Here is a 14185-nt window from a genome sequence, read left to right as displayed (position 1 = left end):
GTAGAATCTGGAGTCAAATTACCTGGGTTTGAATCTTTCTTGTCTGCTCTTGGGTATGTAAAACCCCATATGTGATATTAAAAAGCCTAGTTGTCTTTCTTGATATTAACTTTAGCAAAAGTTAATCCTGGTTATTTCATTTATAAACTTAAATTACTTAGGAAATGATTTTCATTTTTCACCTAACAGTCTCTTATACCAGCAGTAAAATAGCAGCTGTTTGTTTTGTTTTGTTTTTGGTCTAAATTAGTTTAAGGAGAAAAATGTGCCAGGTATTTTGCTGGGCCGTTAAGATAGAGAAGATTTGGGTGTAGTGAAGCAAGAGGATATGCTGACTGAGAAAAAAATACCCAGGAAAGTTTGTCTGAGGAACTGGTATGGAAGCTGTTTTAGAGAGAGTAGCTGGGGCAAAACTTTTAAGGTTTTTTGTTTAATTGATTTTTCTTTAGAGACAGAGGAAGTGAGTGAGAGAGAAAAAGAAAGAAACATTGATGTGAGAGGGAAACATTGGTCAGTTGCCTCCCATACTCGCCCAGATGGAAGATCAAACATACCTAGGTATGTGACTAGGAATCCAACCAGCAGCCTTTTGATGTACAGAATGCGCTCTAGTCGACTGAGTCACCCAGCCAGGGCAAAACATGAAGTTTTGAGATAGGAAGAGCTTTGTATAGTTGAAGGACCAGGAAAAATGGTATCTGCAGCAACATAGTGATATTGGAAAGGATTATGTAAAATGGAACTGGAGATGTTATAAAGGACTCTAAGAAAGCAAGAGCAATCTGGTATTGCTCACTATTGAATCTCCATACTCCGTTTTGCCAAATGAGTGAATGAATCAATGAACAAATGTGTAAATGAGGTAACCTACAAGAAATGGAGCTGCCAACAGATTAGGAAGAATCTCAAGAGAGTTTGGTGTCATAGAAAGCAAAAGGAGAACATTTTTAAAATAAATAGGGATGTTCATTACTGCTGAGAAGTGAGATAAGGTTCAGATGAAAGTACCCAGTGGTTTCAGTAGCACGGTGGTCACTAGTCACCCCAGCAGGAGCAGATTCATTGGGAAGTGGAATTGATGGTGAGATTTGAGTAGCTTGTTCTGGACAGTAGTGGAGAACATGGATACAGGGTGCAATTCTTATTTAGAAGCTGAAAAGTCTTTTAAGAAAGATATGAGGTACTAGAGCCTTTGAATGTTAAAGGGTATGGTCCAATGAAAAAAGAGAATACAGATGTAAGAGGGGGTGGCATATTAGGGGATTTGGCATGCTGAGGAATTGCTGGAAAATAATACACTTTAGATATAATTTTAAACCCTTGATTGTCTCATTTTCAGCCTTCCCTTCTTATATGGAAGAGGCCTCATCTATTTAGTTCACCCTTCTATGGATACATTACTAAAGGAATACCTCCTATTGTTCTCTGAATCTTTTCTAAGTAATCCTAAACACCATTATTATGAAAAAGCATCTCCTGAGGTGATGGAGATTTGTCTGCAGGTGGCTTACTGGGACCTGTCTCCACTTCTAAGGGAATAAGAGAAGCAGGATTAGGCGGGAGGGGGGCGGGGGGCGGAGTTGAACTGTGCTGTAGTTGCAACAGTGGGCTCAGCCAGCTCCAGTGAAGGCCCGGAAGTTGATACGTCTGATCTGAAGCAAAAGCCTTTGTACTCTGTACCAACCTGACCTTAGGTGCAGGGTGCCCCCAGGAGGGTGTGGTACTTTGGATGAGACCGCTCCCTTGAGCTCAGGACGATTCCTGGAAGAGTCTCTGCAGTAACCAGCTAGCAGGCAATACACCTGGCATCTGGGAGTATTAGGACTGTCTTCCAAAGGGGGGATGTAGGCAGCATCCAGAATTAAATTTATAACATTTATAATGAGGGGAAGGAGGAAAAAATGCAATGAATAAGAAAATGAGTTTAAGGACAGAGGAAACAGGAGTGATAGGTCATCAAATGAGTCTTCATTTTCTGTCTTCAAAGTATGTTAAGGTCTAAGCTAAAATGTGTCTTGACTGAAATCATGCACTTGTCTTCAAATAATCAGAGAGAATGTACGTTTAGTGCAGGTTTTTTTTATCCTATAGATTTCTGGATTTATTATTGTTGTTATTTAGCTCTAATGGAATATGTATTCTTTGTTTCTAATACATGTACAACTGACCGGAATCACAGATTACAGTCTGCCTGTCATTATGGGACTCAATTTTGTGGTATAACTGAACCTGTTACTTGTTTTTTGACTTAATTTAGAATCATAGAGCATGAGCTCCATAGTGACTTCAATAATTTTCTTTGATGTTTTTCATTTACTAGTTTCTTTCTCATAGCTTGTGTATTTCTAGAAAATAATGCATCTTATCATTATATTTATTTATGGTTTTGATCTAATTATGAATTCTATGTTGATGTCATAAAATACTAGAATTTTTTAGATGTAATTGCCTCTAGAATTAATATATCTCAATGGAATAATTGTTACAATATGTAGTATTAAATGCATTATTTAGCAAAAAACTTTAGTATTAACGTGCTTTTATTAATAGGGTAAATGCTGTTTTGATTTGCATATATGAATTTTTCCGTCCCACAAATAAGTACAATACATTTATTTGTATTTGGGAATATTATAGCTAAACACCATGTAGTATTAATGTCAGTGAATTTGGTTCTCTTTGTACTGTTTAATTTCTTTTAACTTTAATTTGTAACAATATTTATTGAACATAAAGTTCATTAATTGATATTTTGTAATTCAATATCTTTTTTCAATTGAAATCTGTTTTTTTTTCTGAGGGCTTCATAATTCATTGCAGTTATTGTACCCTACAGTCAGTCCTCTATCATGATTGAATTTATTTGCATTTAAAAATTAATGTAACATATATTTCCTGGTGGAAATCACTCTCAGTGAACAGTTTCAGAATGAGTGTGTATTATTTATGTATTCATTTATTCTTTTTAACCCAATTTGCGCCAAGGAAGAATTGAGGAAATAATTAAAACACTTCATTTCATGGGAGCGTACTAAAGAAGAAATAGGTAATTAAAGCCAAGGGAAATATAAAGAAGTCATAACTGAAAACCAAATAAAAGAATATTATTAATATGTAGACCACAAGGGTCAAAGCAGTTTCTAAAGCTGAGCTTCCTACTTGTCTCTGAGCTTCCCAATAGCAAAACAGAAAGAGAGAAATGCTCAGTCATGTAGTGTTCATTGTTAGGGAAAGTAAAAGCACTATTTTCCATTTACAGATGAGGAAACTGCAGCAGACATTTATGAAACCTGCCCTGTGTCACATAACCAGCTTGAATCAGGATTATAGCACAGTTAAGCTGACTTCTGTATCCAGATTCTTTACCCTTCTCTATGAAATAGTTTCAATATCTGCCCCATAAAAATCACTACAGAAAACACAGTACCAGAATCCAGAGTTTGTTGTAGCCGAATTACTGTTCTGAAAAAGGATCTTAGTGTATTTAATGATAATTAATAGTGTGTCTTTGTTTATAGTTGTAGCTTAGTAAAGATATAACATTTCAATTGTACAAGCTATAAAATTAAACAAGGGCAAACAAATTTTGATGGTTTCGAAGAGCCATATCGCATTCTATGGATATTTTACAAGGCTGATGTTTAACCATTTTGACTTACAAAATGGTAATTTGGGGGGGTGAGGGCAGGTGCCGGGGGGTAGAGGAGGCTGGAGGGCGATCAATGGTGGGGGGGGAGACATATGTACTACTATTTGTAATATTTTGAACAATACAAAAATGGCAATTCCATAAGGTTTGACCTAATATTGAAAGTGATACCTTAAAAATATGATAATATAGAAAGACATTTGTCAGTAGGGTCTTGTGGAGATTTCCTATAAAAAGTCCTCTAATTCTGCTTCATCAGTGGATAAATCTTGAAATTATTTGGTTTTACAGCCTGCAAAAGGCCTTTGTCATGGCAAATAACTCTTTCCTATGAGACTGTGTCCTCATTTCTAATACAGACTTCCTGATATAAGAAAGTAAATGTATTACATATCCTTTGTATACTAAAAAGTACTATATAAATGTGAAAGGTCTCCATTATATATTTAAATATACTAACTCAGGTTGACTACAAACTCACCACACTGGCCTCCTTTTGCAAGCTTAGTGAATCAAGCTAACAACATGGTCCTATTATATCTCCTTATTTCGGCCTGTTCACCCATATATATCCAGACTTAATCCTAGTAAATTAAATACAAAATGCAACCCCACCATTTTCCCCCTTTTATCCCCCCTTTTAATGTATGCTCTCTTGCTGTAATTTAGGAATCTTTTTATGCCAGCTTATATTCTTTCTGGCACATAGCTGGTTATAAATAAATACACTTATTAAGTAGATGTTTTGCATCAAACTGTTCAGTTCCATAGATGACTATGAATATGCAATTGTGACCTAATTCAAGAACACATTATTTTTCTTTAGCAGCAACATCAATATTGCATTATTTTTAGTAACTACTGGTTGGAAAATTCTGTTGTGAGGGCTGTTATCTTGCCAAATCTGCACCCACAAATAATTAATGTAGACAAAATGGACACACAGCAAGCTGCTATAGAACATGTCAGTGTTTAGAAGTCATTAGCGCACTTTGAAAAATAAGCCCTGACGAGGACTCCCTGTGCAGCTCCAATGGTCAAGTTGGTGCAGTAAATGTTGAGCATGATGTTCATTTAGTTTTTTAATGACACAATGGATGAATTATTAGGTAATGATAAGCTCTGCTCCCTGTTTAAAGAATTTCAAGTGTTTAAAAGTAGAAACAACATTTTTGGACAAGCGTTTCCCCATGCAATAACCTAACAGATTAAGCTAGATCTGAAGAGGAATCTGACTTAATGCATTCCTGGCAGGAAAAGGGGCTGCAGGACAGTCAGGTCCACTGTCCCAAACCTAATCTTTCTGTTCTGAAAGGGAAGGCCATCCACAGCATGAGTTGTGAAGAAATGAAATGTAACTCCCAGAGACTTCATGGGCCTGGATGATGAAGGTCTCATCCTCTGGTCACCCTCTCATTGTTAATGTGAGACTTGAAAGCGGCCCAGCCAGACTGCCTCTTCCAAGGAGAGCGGACTAGTAGACCAGGCCAGCTCTGCCCCTTGTTGTTATTCCTGATTCCATTTATACAACTACTTTCAGATCTGTATGTCTTCCAAAAGCATTTATCTTATTTAATTATAATTCTGTACCACTTATTTCCCTTTTTGAATTTTGCAATACATTCTGTGCCTTATATGTTTTTCCTTAGGCGACAAATACAGGAACTAGCATGAGTTATTCCATCCTTCCTTCACATATTCATCTCAGAGTGTGCTTGCTGAGCACCCCTGTGGGTCCAGCCAGAGGTTGGTCACATCTTTGGAACTATAGCCACTACTGCCTGTACCAACTCTGCCCTCCACCAGAGTTTGGTAGTCATAGAATAATATAGGATGTAAGTGCAATAGTTGCTTAAATCACATCCTTAAAATTGAGAACAAATCTGATTTTAGTAAAATCGCAGCAAAGTAACAGATGAAGTAATATATAGTAATTATTTCCAGACTATATCTATGTTTTCAGTAACATCATAGTAGCAGGACTATCCCAACTATTTCAGATGAGCTATTGAAGAGAGTCAATAATGTGTGATCTGATTAGCTAATATCAGAATAATTTTATCATATTGGGGCATCACTTAGACAGCATTATCCTCTAGACCAGTGGTTCTCAACCTGTGAGTCGTGACCCCTTTGGAGGGTGGAGTGACCCTTTCACAGGGGTCTCCTAAGACCATCGGAAAACACATATATGATTACATATTGTTTTTGTGATTAGTCACTATGCTTTAATTATGTTCAATTTGTAACAATGAAATTGGGGGTCACCACAACATGAGGAACTGTATTAAAGGGTCGCGGCATTAGGAAGGCTGAGAACCACTGCTCTAGATTGTGCCACTGTATGGAGTAGATGTATTTTAGAGCCCTAGGATCATGGAAATAGAGTTGGAAGAAACTTTAGTAATCATACAAAAAGTGAGCAAATAAAAAAAACTCTTGGTTATATGAAAGGATGCCAATATCAGACAGTGAGTTAATGATTGAGGTGGATTGATCATCTAATTTACCTATTGTAAAGCATTGCCTTTCCTCACACCAGCTAATTTGTGTTTCCTATAGCTCTGTATAAGTCTTCACCTTGATAGATAATGGTTCCCAGATGAAAGTCTATATAGGTTAGGAAGATGCAGTAAGTCACCCCCCCTACTCCAGTTCTCTTGACCAAAGCTCCTAATTTCAGCAAGGCTAGTTAAGCTTTGATCTGGCAACCACAAGCCATTTTCACTTATGCCTTGGATCTTTGCTTTTGTTCAGAGTTCCCTGCTGGACTTTGCGATTTTAACAAGATCTGGGAACCAGTAGTTCAAATTAGTTTAAATTTGGTACATAGATTTTGCTACACTTCTAAATCTCCATTCCAGTGAGGCTAATTCTGATTATTTTGGGGGGAGGGTGGAGAGCAGAGTGAACAGCAATGAAGAATTGCTACCTTTACGACAAAGGGAAGCTGGAGATAGTTAAAGGAAATTTCAGGAGAGGGTGAACAGCAGTGGGACCAGTACATTATTGTGATTAAGAATAGGAAGTTGGGCCCTAACCGTTTTGGCTCAGCGGATAGAGAGTTGGCCTGCGGACTGAAAGGTCCCAGGTTTGATTCCGGTCAAGGGCATGTACCTTCGTTGCAGGCATATCCCCAGTAGGGGGTGTGCGGGAGGCAAGCTAATCGATGTTTCTCTCTCATCGATGTTTCTAACTCTCTATCCCTCTCCCTTCCTCTCTGTAAAAAATCAATAAAATATATTTTTTTTAAAGAATAGGAAGTTGGGCTCAGAGTGAAAGTAATCTGTGCCACATACTAGCTCTGTGTCTTAGGTAAGCTGGTTAGCCTTTCTGAGGCTCCATTTCACCATCTTTAAACAGGAATAGTGCCCATTTCACAGAGTTTGTAAAGTTCATAAAGCCTAATAGAAAGCATTAAATCAATGCTGGTATTGAGTGTTACTTGAAAATACCAAACCTGTTTTAGGAAGAAAATGAGGATAGAGGAGTTACCAATTACAATATTTAGTTCATATGCATTATAACAAGCAGAAAAACAAATATATATGTAATCTTCTGAAAAAAAGACCAACATGATGGGAAATTCTAGAGTTCTTGCCTTCATTAAACTTCTGTGGAGGTTTTCGTAGACATTTCATGAAACATCTCCAGTTGCGTTTCCTTACAGCGGGGGTCAGCAAACCATTTTTTGTAAAGGGCCGGATAGTGACTGTTTTATTTCAGCTCTGGGCTGAGAGTCAAAATCAAGATGCCTGTAGAACAAACACATTTCCACAATTTTTTATTGATGAAATTCAAAGTATTATAGTAATTGAGTACACATTTTTGTAATACAGGTCTACTGATAAGACCAGTTGAATTATTTTTGGGCGGAGAATAACATTTTCCTTAATCGTGGTTCAAAGTTACTCTTCCCTGTCATCAAATTGATTACCAGCATTTGTCTGTAAAATCCACTCTTAGCTTATGGGCTGTACAAAAACAAGTGGCAGGCTGAATTTGACCCATGGACTTAGTTTGCTGGCCCAGGTCTTAAAGGATTAAGGAAGCAAAAGAGCCTTGAGAGATTCTGATCAGATTAACATGTTGGTAAGTAACAGTTTGAGTACCCGCCAGCTAATTTGACTCACGAAGTGAAAAGTATAGCTGTAATGGTATCTGAACATATTTAGATGTAGAGGGCAATTGGAAACCAAATCTTGGGACTATGCCATGGTTTCTGCGCATCCTTTCTCTTTTTACATTTGCCTGGACTTTCTGCTAAGAGATTAGACGAAGTTGTTTTATCTTCTTATGTGCATGTTCTCAGATGTTGGGGCCAATGCAGCAGAAGGGAGAAGAAGCACATCAAAGGCAGTGATGAGAGATGCTCGTTTCACTCCCTCTGTTAGAAGAACGCCGTTGCCTGGAAGTGAAAACACAGAGTGGAAATTACTTTTCTCCTTTATTTATTCCCAATGTGGAAACATTATGAAGAAGTGAATGGAAATCCATAGATATTCCACAGAGCCCTTTCTTAAATGCTGAAAAGAAAATCCAAGTTAAGTTACTTAGTGAATATTATTTTAGATAAAATTCAGATAGGAAAAGTATACAGAAGCCTTAATAGTGATAGGTGCCTAGCTCCTCCTGCCACACCAATAGTGAGCATTCTGCATGCCTGGGACTGGTAGAGTGAGTATCTCTGACCTGCTGCGGCTGTGGGAAATTCTAGAATTTAGGTATAATGGAGTGGTATGGTCAGGAAAGGGGACTTAAATATGACTCTAATAGGGAAAAAATAAGCTTTTTGGTCTGTCAGCACGATGGCTTGCCAAGAGCAATGGATGAGGAGAACCACTTGGAATGGTGGAGTTGATGCTGCCCTAAAATTTTCTTCATTTGAATGCAATTGAATGGTGATTGCTAGGCACATTATTTTGTAGAAATCAAGACATCACCCATCTGTGGAACCTTTGCCATGCTCTGGGGATGAAGTAGATGGAGGAAAGAGCCTAGAGTGGCAGGGAGCCCATGGAAAAAGAGAACATGGAAAAACTGTGGTACCTCAGAGGTTGTACAAAGAGTCCCTAAATCAGTTAGGAGTTTGGGTTCATTGAAGGTATCTGAGTTTCCAGATGAGCCTTCGGGATCCATGGCAAAACCCCACTCACTGCAGAGATCCAATGCAGAGGGCACGGTGGGGGATTCAAAGAGGATGTGTAGAGAAGCCAGGTCCAGAGGTGACATACCAGTTCATTCCAAGAAGGGTGTGGCACCAGGTTCTTTCCTCAGAAGTTTGAGTGACAAGAAAACATTGGAGGCAGGCTGGGGCAGCTGTGTGGAGACTAAGGACAGGTCTTCCCTCTGACCTCCACTTGCTGGGTGATAGTGAGCATACTCATGAGCAATACAGGAAATGGAAACTGCATAGTTAGGGTTTCCAAAATATCCGGAATACTTCCGATGTTCTTCAGAGGTCAGCTAAAACTATGAGGCCTTACAGAAAGAAGCTAAGGTTGGCCCTATAACTGATTTACCTGGATGATAATATAGCTTGAATAGAAAATCGTATTTTCACAATTTTGTTAAACAACTTTTTATTATTATTTAAATGTTCTCTCCTCCCTGAAATGCAAACTTAATCTTAATCCAGCAGACACTAGTTCTTAATGTATATTAGAACAGTGCACTCCATTGATGAGGAACTAATCAATGTTCACTATAATTGCTTTTCTCAGTACAGCATTTATTGAGAGTCTATTAAGCGCCAGATGCTGTGTTAGAATCATATAGATGAATCTGATAAGCTTTCTGGACAAAATAGCTTTAACAATTATGTTCATTATGACTTTATGGTTACTACTAAAGAAGAAAGATATAAAATTGTTGTAAAAAAGAGGTTGTAACTAACTTTTAAAATTTCTGACAGTGTTTACTTTTAGCAATGGCTTATTGCCAACCCAAATCATCTCTAAGGTTATATATGCACTGAAATAATATACAGTGAGGTTTTATCAAGTGCAGTCTTCTTTTAACAAAAGTATCTGTCCTTAAAATAAAAATCTAAATTGTCTAAAGTTGCAAGCACAATAAATATCCTTCTGGATTGTGCGACAAACTCTGGCAACCTTTATCCATTTGAGTTAAGCACAGCAATTCCTGCTGGGAATTCCCTATTACAAAGTGCATTGGCGTTCATGGTTTGAAAACTGCACCTATTCAAATCAGTTTCAGGAGGGTGAAATAGGACAGAGAAAACTTCTTAAACATCCTCTTAAAAATGACAGGGGAGGAAAGGATAAACTTGAGTGAATGTGAGTTTCAAGATTTAAGAATAGGGTATTTTTTAACCCTTTTGTATTGTTTTGCACTAAAATAGAATAATTTTCAATGGATCTAATTACCAAGGAGATACATCTTTTAAGAACATATAACGAAATAAAGTCATTTAATTATAATACTAGAAAATATTGAACACAATGTTATAGATGTTTTTTTTTAAATATTATCCTTTTTAAATTAAAATGATACCAAGTGTGTCCTGGGATGAAATGAGAAAAATATATACATTATGACATATTTGTTTCTTTTTTTAAGAAGCTTACATTTGTTAAAATATTTTTTCTTGGCAAAATATTTTTCTTGGCAAAAAATAACAGAAACTGACCATTTGGGGACCGTAGTTATCCCTCAAATAAAACATGTTATCCCTGTAAATACGCCTCACACACACATGCAGGGGGGCAAAACTGGGTTTATAGTTGTGACTATAAGAACAGTTTGTTCTTGTATTATTATTTATTTATTTATTTATTACTATATTATTGTTTATGTATTATTTATTATTGTATTATTTATTTATATTGTATAAACCTACATTTGCTCACCCCTGTGTTTTACTTAAATAGTGCATGTAAAGCAATTAGCAAAATGCCTGCCCCAGAGGAAGCCCTCAGTATTTGTGAACCATAATTCTCTGCTTGCCCGTTTTCCTTTGACTTTTCTTCTTTCTAACTTTTGTCCATCCTGCACTTCCTTTCACTGTGTCTGGCTGCACTTTCTGTTTTCTAGTTCCCTCTGTTTCTTAATTCCTTTCTCCTTTTACTCCTCTGTTTATCTTTGCCTTCCATTTTCTGAACTAATAAAAAAAGAGGTTAAATATGAGAGAACAACATAAGACCAGTGTTAGAATAACACCATGGTAGCAAAATAAGATATTGTTGCAAGGTTGAGTGGCATTTTTTGGATGAGGGGAGGTGTAGGTCTGGGAAAGGGATGTCAGGGTGGAATTTGGTAGGAGGCGAAAGGAACAACCTTCCTGGAAGAGGATTTTGAATAATGAGGAAGAGTCTCCCTGGAAGCATTTCTGATGGAAGTTCCTGTTTTCCCATAGAAGCCAGAGAGCTTCATTCCTTACTACCCAAACAGTGGAAGGCCTTAGCAAACGTTCTGCGGAGGCTTTAGTAGAGCACTTTGGAATCTCTGAATGTTACCTACATCATTCCATGCAGCACATAGCTTAGTGCAACAGAAGCTAGAAACAGAACTAGACATACAGTTGGAGAAAATAATTGAAATATAAAAGAAATTCACTGACATCCTCCTCCTTCTATCATATTCAACATTCTCCTCGCTCAGCTCAATTTTCTCTGCAGTCCAATTACAACAGCTAGAAGGAGGTTATTTCCTTTTCCTGTTTAAATGAAGGAAAACAGTCAGGTAAGAATCTTACTTGAATATAAACATCTTTTCATCCTGAGTGGAGGTAGTTTGATGGCAAACCGTAGGCTGCCTTATATGATTCCAGTTTGACCATGGAGATAGTTGTTCAGAGGGAGCGGTTCAGACCTTTAAGGGGGTTCAGACCTTGGGGGTTTCTTGGCTTCTTCCTTGTGCAAGGCCTTAGGGAGTTTGCATCATTACGACCACCCGATGGGTTGTAGAGAGTGAGAGAAAGGTCCAGAATAGTGGGTAGAGGTCTAGAAGAATATGGCCTGGTGTTGAGCTTTCCATACATAATACCAGTTACTCTCAAATACAGTAAATGGATCAGTGGATATTTATACTTTCCAGCACAGGGTGGGGAACCTTTTTTCTGCCAAGGGACATTTGGATAGTTATAACATTTAAGGGCCATACAAAATTATCAGATTAAAAATTAGCCTGCTGTATTTGGTCAAACATTTAATTAACTCACTCCTAATGCCTTGGCAGGGCCAGACCAAATGATTTCACAAGCCTTATACAGCCCACAGCCTGGAGTTCCCCACCCCTGCTGACAGGTCATTCCCATATATGCTTCAGTTTCGGTGTTTCCCTCTATAAAGTAATTTGACTTTTCTAATTTCTGCCTTCTTGTTTGTATCAGTCTTTATTTAGGCAGCTTGTGACATTCTGCCACTGTTGAAATAATGCTGCAGGACTCTCTAAATTGTCACTCATTTGGTAGAGGAGAACCCAAAGGGAAACATAAAAAAGGAGTAGTATCTCTTAAGCATAACAATAAATTACAAATATTTAATTTATGCATACATATTTAAATATGCAAACATGCTGAAAACATAATTAATTTATTTAAGTGACCCTGCTGAGCCATTGTACAGTTAGTTGACAAGACAGTGATAAAAGAATTGTTAACTAGCTTCTAATGAGTTGAAGACATCTAGTCACTTGTTAATAGTGAGTTAATTGGACAGTTAATTATAAAAAAATCCATTAGACGTTTCCCTTTTGTGTCTGCTTGGGTACTCCTCTCTCATATTTTGAAAAATAAGCATGGATTGAATTTTATATCAACAGAGATGTTGAGAATAAAATTTATATGATGATTATATAACATGACCTCTAAGTCATAAAATAATGTTGATTGGGATTCTGGGATGGCATTTCCCCAGATCCCTTCATATAGGGCAAGATTACACACGATTCTCACTATGATCATCTGGACATGCCACTTTAGGTAAAGATAAATATTGTTGTTTGGAAATATTTCTATTTTTATTACTTATATATAATTTCTTTCAAAAAATCTATCTACAGTTCCTTTGAAGCACATTTGTGGCTCCTTTATAGATATAATAAAAAGATTAGAAATTTATTTGTCAAATCTCATGATGTCAGATTTGATAGGAATGACTAATAATTCTACTTCTCTCCAGTACTGAGAATTTTTATGCCCTTATCATGTACTAGTAAGTCATTGTGCTTCAGTATAGATTGGTTAAAAACCTTATAATATGCAATATTGTATGCAAGGAACTTACAAGACCTTTGACATATTCAATTTTACCTTTCAATAGTGTTGTTTTATTTGATAAGGAAATATAAGCTTTTAGAAGAACTCTTTTTTATAAGCACTAACTTTAATTTGTAAATAATTTGTAGGGGGAAAAAATCCAAATACTAGAGAAATGACAAAAAAAAAAAAAAAAAGCCAAAACCCATACCAGAGCCCATTTTCCAGGAAAATAAGAGGTTATTATTAACATTTTGCAAATGTCATTCCTTAAAACTTTCTGAATAAAGGTAAAAGGTATAGTATGAGCGGCCTGAGGTAATGTCTCCCTATGCTTTCAGTATTTCCAGGTCATTCTGACTCAAGCAGTGTCCCTCCAGTCACTGGCAGATTGTTGCTGTCCCTGCTGTTTCACTTCTCCTTCATCTCTGGCTATCGACCTCAGGGGTCTACCAGGAGCCTTGATAGAAGACAGTAGAGGAGTTTACCCAGGATCTTACCACTCCTGCCAATTTGGAGAAATCACTGGGCAGAAATCTTTACATATTTTTCCATTAAACATCTGAATTCAACTCTAAGGCATCAAATTTAGTGATTTAAAAATAACCTAATCATCCACAGCCCTACTAAATTTGCTTTTATTTTTAACATAATTTAATTTGCCAAATATTTATTGAATGCCTGTTATGTGCTAGGCATTGTTTTATATATATATCATTATCATCAGTAAATGAAGGAGGCAAAGATCCTTTCTCTATTGGAGCTTAAATTTTAAAAGAAGAAATGGGCATTGAACCATAGACATAATAAATTAGGAAGTTACATAGCATGTTGGAAAGTGGCAAATTCTGTGGAAAAAGAAAAAGTAGATTGGTGTAAGGCAGATCTGGAGTGCCAGGGTGGAGGTAAAATGGGTTGCAATTTTGAGGAGAATGGTTTTGTGAAGGTGTCATATGAGCAAAGATTTCAAAGGGTGAAGGATTTGGCTGTGTGACTATCTATGGAAAAATATTTTAGCTGGTATAATCAGCCAAGACAAAGTTTTCAAGGTAGGACCATGCCTGGTATACTCAAGGGAGCATTTGTGGCTGGAACAGAGGGAAGCAAGGGAAGGCACTAGGAGATGAAGTCAAAAGACAAAGAGCCTGGCCATTGAGTGTTGTCATCCTTGTAACAAATTTCGCTTTTCTCCAGAGTGAAAGAGTAGACCAGTGTGGACTGTTTAGCAGAGGAGCAGATGATCTGAATTACATTTTCAAAGCATCATTCAGGGTGTGTGTGTGTGTGTGTGTGTGTGTGTGTTGAGAAGAGTCTGT

At 37.1% G+C, this 14185-nt stretch overlaps 1 protein-coding gene across 5 annotated transcripts in view; it reads left to right on the top strand.

Moving 5' to 3' along the window:
* PRR16 (proline rich 16) overlaps window positions 1-14185 on the top strand; it is a 244072-nt gene that overhangs the window by 40418 nt on the left and 189469 nt on the right. Inside the window, exon 2 of one of the 5 annotated variants that reach the window (XR_009452591.1) lies at window positions 5299-5395. The exons of the other annotated variants lie outside the window; for them this stretch is intronic. The gene's annotated coding sequence lies outside the window, so the exon portion shown is untranslated. The remainder of the gene's footprint in view (window positions 1-5298; window positions 5396-14185) is intronic. 5 annotated transcript variants of the gene reach the window in all.

The sequence above is a fragment of the Myotis daubentonii genome, chromosome 4 (assembly GCF_963259705.1).
Source record: "Myotis daubentonii chromosome 4, mMyoDau2.1, whole genome shotgun sequence".
NCBI classification, from domain to species: Eukaryota; Metazoa; Chordata; class Mammalia; order Chiroptera; family Vespertilionidae; genus Myotis; species Myotis daubentonii.
The sequence above is the reverse complement of the archived record's forward strand: the minus strand, read 5'-3'. Positions and strand labels throughout refer to the sequence as shown.